This window comes from Sarcophilus harrisii, chromosome 3 (genome assembly GCF_902635505.1).
Source record: "Sarcophilus harrisii chromosome 3, mSarHar1.11, whole genome shotgun sequence".
Lineage (NCBI taxonomy): Eukaryota > Metazoa > Chordata > Mammalia > Dasyuromorphia > Dasyuridae > Sarcophilus > Sarcophilus harrisii.
This window is the reverse complement of record NC_045428.1, coordinates 294,812,468-294,827,150: the sequence shown is the minus strand read 5'-3', so window position 1 is coordinate 294,827,150 and position 14,683 is coordinate 294,812,468. Positions and strand designations below refer to the sequence as shown.

The 14,683-nt window shown below is 33.0% G+C and overlaps 1 protein-coding gene across 16 annotated transcripts in view; it reads left to right on the top strand.

Moving 5' to 3' along the window:
* ZBTB20 (zinc finger and BTB domain containing 20) overlaps window positions 1-14,683 on the top strand; it is a 1,022,251-nt gene that overhangs the window by 482,301 nt on the left and 525,267 nt on the right. The window contains exon 1 of one of the 16 annotated variants that reach the window (XM_031963665.1): window positions 7,179-10,669. The exons of the other annotated variants lie outside the window; for them this stretch is intronic. The gene's annotated coding sequence lies outside the window, so the exon portion shown is untranslated. Of the gene's footprint in view, window positions 1-7,178; window positions 10,670-14,683 lie in introns of those variants that run through there. 16 annotated transcript variants of the gene reach the window in all.

Sequence of the window (14,683 nt, the reverse complement as noted above, 5' to 3'; positions counted from 1 at the left end):
GAGAGAGAGAGAGAGAGAGAGAGAGAAAGAGAGAGAGAGAGGGGTGTGAGGGGGTGTTTAATACATCAAACATACATATTTTATGGAACTATAATCCTTACAGCAATTCTGTCAACTTTACATTTTCTTCATTTTGTCTTAAGTTATGTGGATTTTCAAACTAACATGAATTCTTTTTTGAAGGCCTATTCTCAGTATTAAGTAATACTTGTTTTTAGTCATAGTATATAAGTTCAATTTGTTAAATCTAGAAGGAATCCTAAAAATCCCATAGCTTGAATTTATTTTTTTCAGCTATGTGATGAGATTAATACAAATAACTATGTATTTAAATTTTTCATGATACTCTCATGGAAAAGATGGGGTAGTGTGGTTTAAATGATAGTACAATTGGATCAATTCAGAAATTTTGGAATTGCCAGACCAAAAGTAAAAAATTATTTTATTTCAACTCAAAAAATATTTTCAGTGGACCACTCCGAGGATCTGTGCTTGACCCTGTTTAACAGTTTTTAATTCATGACTTGGTTTTACCAATGACTTCAAAATAAAATTATTGGCTATAATGCTGGAAAGGATAAATGGCAGAATCCAAATCCCCCAAAAAACTTTTACAGGCTAGAATATTTGGCTAAATCTTTTACAATGAATGCTAAAATTCTGTGAGCATAACTAATATATATTTATGTATATATATGTTAACATATGTGTATATATATCCATTTAATAAATATGTTCAACTAATGAGTATATATTTATATATATATACTAAATATATACAACTAATGATTATATGTATGTATATATGCATCTATTTGCATCTATTTGCATACACATGTATTTAATAAATATAATTCAATCTTAGATTTAGATTGTCAAGTATTCATAAACATTAATAAGTTTCATTAGTACCAAATAATAAGATATACACATATGTAAAGAGATACAGTAGAATCTAACCACATATAGAATATTTATCTGTATAGAAGATATAGATATATCTAGTCATAGATATAGATAAAGTAGATCAGAAGAACTAATTATAAAACAAAAATGCACATAGATAATGAGGAGATGAAACGTGTCTTTTGCCAGACAATATAGTTTAGGCAACAGGACAAATATTCTATATATGATTCCAAACAGAGCTCTCCTAGTCACTTCTTAGACAACTATATGCAATAGAAAAATTTGAACTTTCTTGGTAATAATTTGCTTTGCTTGAAAGATTGAAACTATTGAAAGAGAGAGCTAGCTAAATGTAGATCACATTATAGTATTTTCACCTTTTTGTTATTTGCTTATTTTTCCTTTCTCATTTTTTCCCTTTTCAATTTGATTTTTCTTGTGCAGCATGATAAATATGGAAATATATTTAGAAGAACTGTGCATATTTAAGCTATGTGGGATTACTTGCTGTTTGGGGGAAGAGACAGGGGAGAAGGGAGGGAGAAAAAATTGGAACACAAGATTTTGCAAGAGTGAGTGTTGAAAACTCTCTTAGAATGTATTTCTAAATTAAAAAGACATTTAAAAAAAAAGAAAGAAAGATACAACTAAAATATTTTTGCTTTGTATTTATTCATTTGGCCTGATGGTCATTATTCTCTAAAACTAGCATGAAGTTTGGTAGAATGGTAACACAAACCAAGTTGTAATATAGAGTCTCTGGAATTATATTATTGAATCAGAAGGGGCCCTTTTCTACACAAAACCACTTTCCTATTCTTTTGACCTTCAATTGACATAGACAATTGCTATCAAATACTGGGAAATGAAGTCCCTACGTTGTAAACTCATGATTTTTTATTAAAGTGGACAAAAATAAATTTTAAAAAGGAAGTCAAAGCAGATACATGTTAGTGGAATTTGGGTCTATTTTGAATTTTGATGTAGAGCAGAAAATTTCCTAGGGATATGAATACCTACCATAGTATCATTAGCTTAGGTGAAAAATACCTTATTAGCCAAAAGAGGGCATAGCCTTCTTCTTTACTTTCTGTTTTTCCTCAAAAAAAAAAAAAAAAAAAAAAAAAAAAAAAAAGTTTTGCCCAACAGTCCACTTTCCACAAAGAGCAAAGACTCTGGGAAGGGAGCAAGAAGAGATTACATTCCTTTCGATTTGTGTTGGCAGTTAAAAGTGTTGCTAGGCAGGATTTTCCTTATTCCCTTTTCTTCTAAGATTTGAATTTTCCAGTTGAATTGACTTGGCTGTCAAAAAGTCAAGCTGATTTTTCTTTCCACTGATTAAATTGATAATGGGTTAAATAAAATGTTAAGAACAATTAGGTAGAGTTTTTAAAACTACATAACAAACAGACTTCATAGAAATATATTGATTTTTACCCCTCTTCTATTTTGTAAGAAAAACATTAAAGTTGTGATTTCCTGTTTCATGAAGTACTTTTTACTTATTTGCCATTTTTTCACCCTTAAAAAAATTCTAATTCACTAATTATTGACTTAAAAAAAAATCATGGTACAATCATTTTGCTTTACACAGAATCATTTTGGGAAGCTGATCTTCAAGATAATTTAGTTCTTCTATTCAGCACTAACCTCTATAATTGGCTCAAAATAGAGAGTTACTATCATTCCATAACTTAGTGTAAGATGTTCATTCTTTTATGTGTGTCCAGGGCTGGCTCATCACTCTTTGTGGTCCTTACCTTCCAACTGGTTTTATATATATTACCCTTTCTTATAATTCTTGCCTTCCCTTCTAATCTTTTATTTTCCTGATTTCAATGCTTTTCTTTTCTAATCTCAGCTCTTTTTCCTCTCCCCATAACCTCCATTAATATTACCATTACAATAGCCTAAAACTCCCTGTTCTCCAAAATCATTTCATTCAAAAATGTTCAGATCCCAGCACTTCACCTTTCTCAAGTAAGTAGATTCTTTTATTGATTCTTTCTCTTAGCATCAGAAATTAATACATTTCATATAAGGAAGCCCAACTACTCATTGAATACATTTGCTTGTAGAGGTTCATTAGGACCTTATATATTTCTTATATTCACTCTGTATATAATACTTAATGTTAATTATATGAATGTCTCATTTATCTGGCATTATTGGGTTATGAAGTGTTCCTGTAACTAAACTCTTAATAAAATTAACACTTATCCAAATAGAAGTTCAAAACTTTGATAATACATTTTTAAAAGATCAATTAATATCGTATACACACACACACACACACACACACACACATATATGTGTATTATATAGTTTCCTACCTAATTAAAGTTTATATGAAACAAGTTAAATTTTAATTGATGATTCAGATTCATCATTATGAAATCAATTATGTTAGGCGCATTCATGTTAAGATATATCTATATCTATATATGTATATTTTACCTCAGAGATTTCTTTATTAGGCATATGCCCCAAAGAAGTCAATGATAAGAAATTCTCTAAACACAACAAAATATTTATAGAAGTACTTTTGGAGCTAAGAATTGGAAGTAAAACAGATGTCCATTAATTGCAGAAAGATTAAACAAATTGTGACACATGAATGTAGTAGAATATTACTATTCTATAAGAAATAACAAATATGATGAATACTAAAAAGCAGGCAAATTTTACAAGATCTGGTACAGGATAAAGTATGCAGAGCTAAAGAAACAATATACACATTGGCTACAATAGCATAGATGAAAACAAAAACAAAACAATGAAAGTAATTGTTGCAAAATTACAAAAAACAAATTTGACTTCAAAGAAGAGATGTGAGAAGATAACCCCATCCCACCCTACCCTGTTATAGAGGTGGGATGTCCATGAGTGTGGTACATTGCATGACTGCTTTGAAACTTTTTAGATGGATTGACTGGTTTTGCTGATTTTAAAAATCTTTTTCTCTTTTTCCTTTCTTATTTAAAAAAAATTCTTGTTATAGGGAATGTTTCTCTTTAGGAGATTAGAGAAGGGACAATTCTGGAATTCTGGAGATGTAAAAACAAAAGATATCAATGAAAATTTACCCACCACACCACCCCCAAAAAAGGGGGGAAAATAAATTATTATAATCCTTATAATACAGTTAATCTCTTAGGAGATTTTTGAGAATATAAGGCAGTTTATCCTTATGTTAAATGACTATATAGCTATGCTTTTTCAATGCTTGTGTCTAATTTTTATTGTTTTTCTTTCTTTTCATAGCCAGGCAGTCAGCTGTCTTTTTTTTTTTTTTTTTTTTTTTTTTTTTTTTTTTGCTACTGACAATCTGTCTGCTCCTAACAGACCTTCCCTCTACTTTGCTGCTTGTACTGTGCCATGAGTTTGGAAACCATCTAACCAAACATATGGACATTCAGTCTTAAATAAGAATATATAGACAGAGTGAAAGCCTGAGGTCTCTCCTATGAGTGCAGAATTTGAACACATAGACTTTGTGACAAGCACTTTTGTGTAGAAATCTTTTTCCCTTATTTGGGAATTCTTGGTTATTTTTTAGATACTTAAGGCTCTATGAACACTATCCTATATAAGGATAGAAGAGACATAAATGACATCTGGATAAATAAGATATTGCTGCATTAATTATGTACCCTCCCAAACCACTATTGCTACCAAACATTTGTTTTATTGTGCCTGCATTGTTTAGAGAACTGCTAGGCACTGGGGGAGATATAAATTTAGGGCAAGACACAGTCCTTGTCCTCAAAATCTGCCAGCCAAGATAGAAATTAAGGAAATGAGTCTATGGAACAAAATTTGAAAACTGGAATCTATCAACTTGTGTTTTTTTGTATGTTGTTAATTTCAGCAGTAGTGATCTAGACTTTGATTGATAATGTGCAAGCTTCTGGTGTATAGGAATCATGTCACAAGTATGAGCTATCCGTGCCTTTCACTTGGCTTGCTGGATACACTTCAAACCAAAATAGAATTCACCTTGAATCTTTCATAAAACTGGTGGGAGAGGGAATTTGGCCTTGTAGCACTTAGCACAGAGTACTTGTCTGAAGAATGAAGGATCTGGTCATCCATAGTGTGTGTGTGTGTGTGATAGATTTAGAACTGGAAGGGATTTTGGAAGCTACCTTATCCATTGTTCTTATTTTTTATAGATGAGGAACCTAACACCTGAAGCCACACAGTAAAATACTGTATTGACCCCAAAGGTTTAATGACTGAAAATATCTTAATTTATTATCCTTTCCAGAGTCATTTGTATTTTTACAGAGTACAGTGCTTTAGGGCAAATCAATGAACAACTTTTTTTTTTTTATAATAGCTTTTTATTTTTCAAAATACATACAAAGATAGTTTTTAACATTCACCCTTGTAAAATCTTGTGTTACATATTTTTCTTCCTCCCTTCCTACCTTCCCCCTCCTGTAGAGAGCAAGTAATCCAATATTCTTCTAAACATATTTTCACATTTATCATGCTATACAAGAAAAATCCGATCAAAAGAGAAAATATGAGAAAAAATAAGCAAGCAAACAGCAACAAAAAAGGTGAAAATACTATGTTATGATTCACATTCAGTCCCCATAGTCTTCTCTCTTAATGCAGATGGCTCTCTTTATCAGAAGTCTTTTGGAATTGGTCCAAACCACTTCATTGTTGAAAAAAACCACATTATCACAGTTGATCATTACATAATCTTATTGTTGCTTTAAACAATATTCTCTTGGTTCTACTCATTTCACTTAGCATCAGTTTATGTAAATCTCTCCAGGCCTTTCTGAAAACAGCCTGCTGATTGTTTTTTATAGAACAATAATATTCCCATACATTCAGATACCATAACTTATTCAACCATTCTGCAACTGATGGGACATCCATTCAGTTTCCAGTTCCTTGCCACTATAAAAAGGGCTGATACAAATGTCTTTCACATGTAGATTCTTTTTCCTCTTTTATGGCCTCTTTGGGATACAGACTCATAGAGACACTTTTAGATCAAAGTGTACATACAGTTTGATAGCCCTTTGGGCGTAGTTGAATGGATAACTTTATAAGAAAAATCTCAGGCATCCATTTAGATGAGTGGGAGATATTTTTCTTTGCTTGTTGTTAGAAAAGTCTACCACTGATAATAATAATAGCCTTCTTTGCTTATGGGTCAGGACCAGCTTTTAACCCTCACTGTGTCCATATAAGTGATCTAAGATGTCTAGATCAATTTTAAAAGTTAATATTTGGCAGAGCTAATTATATATATATTGTGGCATCTTCCAATGACCACCACATCTAGATAGAAAACCCACAGAACTGGTCATTTTGATATATCCCCCTGTATGTTCTATTGTTCTCCCGACAGATATTAATTAGCAGTGACTCCCAAAGTTGATGTAGCTATAAATCAGCTTTTCTTTACTTAGCTCAAGAAATATCCGAAAATATTCTTAACGAAATTAATTTCAACTCACTCATTTAGTGAACAGTTTTTAGTGCCTTCCTGGATGAAAAACAAATTAAGAGTAAGATTCATTTCTGGAACTCACAGATCAAAAGGGGAAAAGATGAGGAAAAAAAACAAGCAAGCAAATAACAACAGAAAAGATGAAAACACTATGTTGTGCTCTATATTTAGTCCCCATAGTCCTCTTCTGAATGAAGATAGCTCTCTCCATCACAAGTCTGTTGGAATTAACCTGAATCACCTCATACTTGAAAAGAGTTAAGTCCATCACAGTTGACCATCACATAATCTTAATGTTATTGTATACACCTGGGAAGAAAGTGAAGATGTTCATACATAGCTATGATACAACATGAAATATCAGTATAATGGATGGTTTTAAAAATTTAGTATTTTATTTTTACCTGATTACATGTAAAAACAAATTTAACATTCTTTTTATCTTCAAAATTTGAGTTCTGAATTCTTTCCTTTTTTTCTACCCTCTCCCCATTGAAAAAGCAAGCAGCTTTCCATAAGTTATACATGTATAATCATGCAAAACACATTTCCATGTAAGTCATTCTGTGAAGGAAAACATAGCCAAAAAAGAAAACAAAACTGAAGAAAAATTGAGAAAAAGTATCTTTGATCTGCAGTAAGGTTCCACCAATTCTTTTTCTGCAAATGAACAGCACCTTTTATTATTAGTATAGTATATAGATTTTTAAACTTTACTTAAAGGTTTACTTTAAAATATTGACATTTATTAAGCTTTTCTTTATTTTTTCTTTATTTTTATTATAACTTTTTATTTACAAAATAGATGCATAGGTAATTTATTAAACTCTTAATATATGCCATTTAGTGAGTAAAACTCAGGGGATGCTGAGTGGAACTTTTGGGGAAATCAAGTGATAACATACTTTCTAGAAGCAATAGTAACAATGATTTGTTTACTGCCCTCAAGAATAACAGATAGAAAGAAAAAAGGTGACAAGAGGATAGATGGCATGAAGGTGGACAAGATGGAGACCACATGGAACATGAACCATTTTCTGAGGTTTGTGGCTAGCTAGATGTTGTGGTCCATGTGGGTTTGTTCTGACTTTCTGCAGGTTTTTATTATGTGTAACTTTTGTTTATGTTTTATAAGGTTTTGCTAATGGTATATTTGAATCCATGTCATAATTGGTAGTATATTACTTTACTGTTATAGTCAATTAATCAAAAAACGATTTATTAAGTGCTTAATATGTATCAAGCACAGTTCTAAGGCCTTACATTCTTTTGGGAGAAAATATACATGCATATTACACACATATAAAAGCAAAATGATTAATGTGATAAAGTACTAGGTGCTGGGAGATCAGAAAAGCTTTCTTGCAGAAGGTGAGTTTTGAAGGAAGTGAGGGCATTATATATCCATGAATTATAATTTGTGCAAAACCACAAAGGAGATGGAATGTTCTGTGTAAGAAACAACACAAAGGCCCGAGTGAGGAACAAAGAGCAATTTAAAGAGAATAATGCATGATAAGACTAAAAAGGTAGCGTTCAAGTTATGAAAGATTTTGAAGACCAAATAGAGGAGTTTGTATTTTATGCTAGAGATGTTAGGGGATAACTGGAGTTTATTGAGTAGAGGAATGACCTGGTAATATCTGTGCTTCAGAAATATCACTTTGACAATTATGTTGAAGATGGATCAGAGAGAGGAGAAAATTGAAGCAGAGAAAATGATTAAGAGATTATTGCCCATAGTCCAGGCAAGAGATAATGACAATTTGAACTAATATGGTGACTTTGTAAAGAGAAAGATAGGAATGGGTATAAGAAATTTTGCAGAAATGCATTCTATAATTGATTAACTGTGTGGAATGAGGGAGAGTTAGAAATTGTGGATGTCTTCAAGGTTATTAACTTGGGTAACTGAAAGGATGATGGTGTCTTTGACAGAAATGGGGAAACTTGGGAAAAGGATTGGTTTGGTGGAGAAGGAGTTTTGTTTGGAGTATATCAAGTTTAAAATGCCTATGAAACATCTAGTATGAAATGCTCTGTGGTAATTGGTGATGTGGTATTGGGGTTCAGGTGAAAATCTGGGATTTAATGTATAGCTCTCACAAAGATGGGCTAAATTAAGCCCATTATGCTGATGAGGTTACCAAATGAAAAAATTAAGAGAGAAAAAAGGATCTTGGACAGCATCTTTATTTAAATCTACACATTGTGGGGTATAATATGGATAATTCTTCACTAATGAAAACTATGCAGGAACAGTCAGGCAGAGGACCAAGAGGAAATTGTCAAAAACAAAAAACAAGCTCAGAGAATATGTAGAAGAGAGTGGTCAAAACAGTATGGAATGCTTCAGAATAAATGATAAGGTTAAGGATTGAGAAAAGACCATTGTATTTGGTAATTAATAAAATATTCCAGTATTTGGAGAGAGGTGTTGCAATTGAGAAATGGGATGGGAATCCAGAATGCAGAATATTAAGTTATTTATCATATTATCAATCATAAACTAATCCTCTGGTCTAATCAAAAGGTTTTGACTATGTCAGAGTGACACCTATAATTGCTTTAGCCTCATATCCCATTTGCTCCTACACTGAGTTTCCCCACTCTCCTTCACTCTCTCCGCTCTAAAGACCATCCTTCAATGCTGCCACTTCTCTTTTATTATCAGTTGGATGGATTCTCTATGTCTCCTCTGCTGCTTCTGTTTCTTTTATTTGCATTTATATAATTTTTCTTTTTTCCTCTTATTTCTTGTCTTTACTTTTTTCCTTAAGGCTTTTCCAGTGCTTCTCAGTTTTGCATCAGTTGGGCTTGACTTTGACATGGTGACTTTTTTTATTTTTATATCCTTCTTAGCACAACTGAAGCAAAGTCTTTTCCCTTTCTTGAATTGAATTAAGGACTAAAATCAACCAGTGGGGCAAATTAAAAAAAAATGGTCAGGTCATAAGCAAAATTTATCATTCAAAAATCTTATGTCTTTGGATCTTTTCTACAAGTCTATGCTTATCTTGGTGATGAGGGTTGAAATGATAAAGTGTACAATAATTCAGTAACTGAAACATTACTGGGGAAAAGAACGTTATAGTGAAAAGAACAGTGTCCTGAATGGAAATCAAGATATCTGACTTTGAGCCCTCTTTCCGCTACTGAAAAGACATTGACCTTAGATAATCTCTCTGATTTCCTTTGACTTTATTTCCATTATCCATAAATGATGGGTCTGGTGCAGATGATCTCTAAGTTCCCTTTCAAGCCCTTACATCCTGTGATCTTATAAGTTTAATGACAAAGTAATATCTATAGGCAAATTGAAGTGAGTCTCCATATACTATGTATTCTATTTTGCCTTATCCCATATAACATAACGAATAGGGAGATTTCCTGTTCTTAGAGCAGGTACTCATCATTTTTTAATCCCCTATCCAACACAGTTTTTCTCACAACAGCCATTTCATGTCAGTTGTTCTCACTATTTTCAAAAGAAGCAATAAAGAGGCTCTATATAACAGGCTGGCAAGAGAACTAGTTTGCATAATTCATCCCCTTGGTTTTCCAGATTTTTTCTCAAGGCCATGAGTAGTGTTGTCTGATTCCCAATCTTTACCCTGCAGCAAACTTTTGCAATCGAGGGTCTCTCATAACCCTTTGAAAATGTGAGTCTGATGCCTTTGTTGGCACTTGTAAGGCCCCTCAGATAAAATGGAGGAACATATGGCTCCCATCTGAATTCAAATTGCTGGACATAACATGGTAATTCGGCTGAGATATCCTGTATATTGTAAACTGAGAGAGTGTGATTAGAGGTGTTTATAAACGGCAACTGAATATGACCCCCTCTCCGTATTTCATTCTCCCCGCCCCTCCTCCCCACCAGTTTCCCTTAGCTTGAATCTTAGCCATTGAGTGCCCCAGCCTTGCTTTGCTATTTGTTAAAATGGCCAGTGTGAGGAATTATTAATTAAAGCTAACAAATCACCCTGATGAGCTGTGGCCTGGCATGGCTGAAGGTTGATTGGTGAAAGAGTTCTTCTGTGAAGAAAAGACTTTTTGTGCTCCTAGTGCAGCCAGGGACAGATTACTGAATGTGCAAGCTAGAAGAGAAATCACAGAACAAGCCAATTGAGTATTTACTGGCAAATAATTGCTCTCTTAAGCTGTGGCTGTCTTCCTAAATTCTTAACATTCCCAAGGGCTAGAAACACAGAAAAAAAAAATGCATTGGTGCAGAGTACGTTAAAAACATACATAGATCCATGTTTCAGGCTTGTGCAGGTAAGGAGAGACATGCTGTGATTGTGTGTGTGTATGTGTGCAAGTGTGTTTGTATGTGTATATATATGTGTGTGTGTAAGTGTGTGTGTGTTTGTAAAGATTGAAAGGGAACAAAGGAGAGATAGGGGAAAAGTACAAATTTTTATCGGCTGGTTTTATCAACTTGTTGTTTATTGGAGTACTTGCTCTGCATACTTCCAAGTTGACTGGGAACTCAGTTTCATTTCAACATTTATTGTGAAAGTTAAAGGGTTGCGGAGGGAGGTCTCCCAAAGCAGCGCTATGACTATCTGTCTAAGAATATGTAAATGTTTGTTTCCAATAATAGGTATAAACTTTCTACAGATATATTTGAGTTCATCTATGTGTATATATTTGTAAGATGATTTTAGAATCCTTCGCTATTCCTAACATTGTTAATTATGTCCCATCTCAGCACTGCCCAAAACACATGTGGGTTCAACTATCACATTTATTTTTAAAAGTAAACACTGTTTTACATCAGCACTGAAGCTAGTCTCCAGTAACAATTCTAAACGGTTATTATACTTTTGGGAGAGTTGCTTCTATAACATTAATGTGTGCTTATGGTCAGCGGTCTTGTCTTAAATAATATACTCATAGGATGATATTTTAAAATGTTCATCAGGTGATTGAAATTTATGAACACTCAGAGATGGGGAGATGGCTTTAGGGGATTTTGCAAATTAATAAAGTTTTTTATGCAAAACAAATTCAGATATTGAGACTAAGATATTTGCTGGTACAGGTATCAGCATTAAGAGTATTTTAATGGAAGATATATATATATATATATATATATATATATACATACATACTAAGTATCCATTGGTTATGAATATTCTGAGCACATTTGGAAAGGATAAAATACAAATTCTTTTTTTAGGCAACTGTGTTTTCTAATTGAGAATAATTGGCCGATGAAGCACTATTTTAAAATAACTGAATAATTTGGAATTTAAATAAAAGAACAAACATAATTTAAACTAAATTAACTTATCAATGATTGTAAGGTGCTTAACTTTTTTTTAAATAGCTATATGAAGTAATAATAATAGAAATAATAATAATGAAAATTCTGGCAACCATTCAGAAGTTATTTATAAGTCAGATGATTCTCTCGTTGAATATTTGCAGAATTATATTGACTAGTTTTTTTTCCCTGTGGGGTTACATTTCACAATATAAAATGATTTATAATTTTATATTAAATATAATAGAATGGAATAGCATATCAAAAGAATTGAGGGGGTCATATTTAATCTCCTCTGAATAAAAATCCAGCCTTTACTATTCCCAGAAGCAGCTTCCCTAAAATCAGCAGAAGTTGCTTGTGAGTTCCAAGGGCAAAATTTGGTCCATTATTTTGAAATAGCAAATGGGGGGCACTTAAAGCATATGTTCGGCAACTAAACCATCTGCTTTCATTATTGTGAATAGCAAAGAATTATGTGGACTTAGAAAGGCACAAAAAATGGAAGCAGAATTCTGTGAAATATATTTTTTAAATTCCAAATTGCTAGTATATATTATAAAAGTCTTTTAGGATTATTCTTGTTAGTGATAACTTTTCAGAGTTCTAGAGGGGCTTTTTAAAAAAATTACACGCACATGAAAAAAAAAAATTGGTATGCCTTAGTGTCATTCAGTAAACTGAACTGGCCATAAGAGTATGTCAACTCTCTTATTACTGATTCCGTCAAGGGAACTAAAATACCTCTTCATAAAATGGATTTTGATTATCTTGACAACAGTGAAACTTATGGTGAACTGGAGAAACATTATAAAATGGTGACTATTGGAACAAAAATGAGGTCCAGCTGCTGGCTTCTGGATCATCTACAAATGAGTTGCTGGAGACATGCGGAGACCAGACTGAAGTGCACTTCTATAGTCCAGCTGTGATGTAATGGAAGGACGAATAAACTATTGGTTGCCTATGTTGGGAAAAAACAGGCATAATTTGGCAAAATTCCCAGGGTGGTATTATAACCCTTTGGTGATTTGAAGGATATGAGATTCAGAAATTAATGCAAGAGCAAGAATCATATTAAGGTCCCACACATAATATTCCTTCAGCACAGAGTGGTCATATAAGTACAGATCACTATGAGTATCATCATTAAGAAGATGCCATGTGCCCAGGTAGAGCTCTTCAGATTTATCAGAATTTTGCTAGAGGCAGTTTGAGAATTAGCCAGGTCATAACAAATAGAAACTGTACTAAACTCTTGATCTAAAATATAAGCATTCAGCAATATGATGATGACATGTCATATGGTCTTAGAGAAATGCTACAGTGAAAATAAAATGATGGTATATGCAAAGTAGAAGACTAATGGATTCAAATAGTGTCCCCCTTTAAAAAAATGTCTAAAAGTATACTTATCAAGTACCTTAACTCAAGATTTATTTTCCAGTCTAGAAACTAAGAAACTAAAATAATGATCTTAAGATACTTAAATTAGATCCTAAATAAAGTATAGTTTCATATTCAAAACTTTGATTTCCTGCACTAACAGAAATCTCTTCATGTTTTTGCTAACTCAATTCCATGCACAAGTAGATTCTTATGAAACTGGAATATCTAAGATTTGAGTGTGAGACCATTATTTCTTCATTACTCCTTAATTTGGTACTTAATTTCATAGATAGAGAATTGAAGGTGACAGTGAGGATGAAGAATAGGCTTTGTATTTGCAAGACAGAAGAGACAGAATAACAACACCCTGATCTGATAAGGAAATTTTAAAGTTCATGAACAATCACTTGTATTTGATAGCAGGATCAATGATATTATTATCTCTTTATGTACTTGAGGTAGGTTGGAGTAAGTCATGTGAAATAAGTAAGTTGAGAAACTGGGGACTAATGGTATATGAGGATATATTAATCTGTATGTGGGAGTCTCCTTGTATAAGGACCAGAATCAAGAAGGAAAAACTGTGGGCCAGGCACTAAACTAATTAAGGAAAGATGGGTGTAGACAACAGCTATAATAATTTGGATTTAATGATAGGAATTTGAGTGATCCTTAAAGGAGGAGAAATTACAGAATGATTATGAAGGTGAAGTTTGAAAGTGGCAGTGGTAAGCAAAGAGTATTCCAACTTCTCTACTTTGACTAGTAAGTCAGGAGAATGACCTTTATGGTGGGAGGGCAATGGTTTTATATCTCCCTAATTGAATCTGTCCCATTCACCACAGTAGCTTTCTCAAACCTTTTTATTTCTCCTCAAATCTCCCATAATTCCTTGTTTTCCCATCCTCTCAATTAAGAACCTATTTCAGTGGGGGGAAAAAAAAGAAACCATTTACCGAAGGATCCCTCTTGCTTCTTGCTCCTCATCTGATAACCTTTTGCCATTTTTTCCCTCATTCCCTTCTCAGATGAAGAGATGGCCCTATTCCTTATTACATTTTTGCATGCAGAACTGATACTATCCAAGTTAGTCTTCAGCAGCAAATTGCTTCCTCTGTCATACCTATTCTCATTTTAACTTTAATCTTTCCCTATATCCTGGGTATTCTTATTGCTTACACACTTATCCCCAACCTCAAAAAACCTTCCCTTATAAAGCTATACTCATTAGCAATCATCCCATATATTTCCTCCTTTTTATGACTCAATTCCCTAAGAAGGCAATCTACAATCAGTACTTCTATTTACTTTCTTCTCATTCTCTTCTCTAAATTCTTAATTCTCATCTTTTTTTTCAACTCATCATTTAATCTAAAATGCTATCTTCAAAGTTACAAATCAATTCTTTAAGGCCAAATCTAATGATTTTTTTCTCAATTTTCATACTTCTTGACCTCTCTATACTATTTTACAGGGTTTTCCAAGATGTCAGCCTTCCTCTTTTCTTTGACACTCCCTCTCTAGATTTCTGTGACACTCCTCTCTCCTGGTTCCTCTTCTATTTATTTTATAGCTTCTTTACAGTCTCTTCAGGATCTTCATCCAAGTCATACTTGCTAGCTATGTGTGTC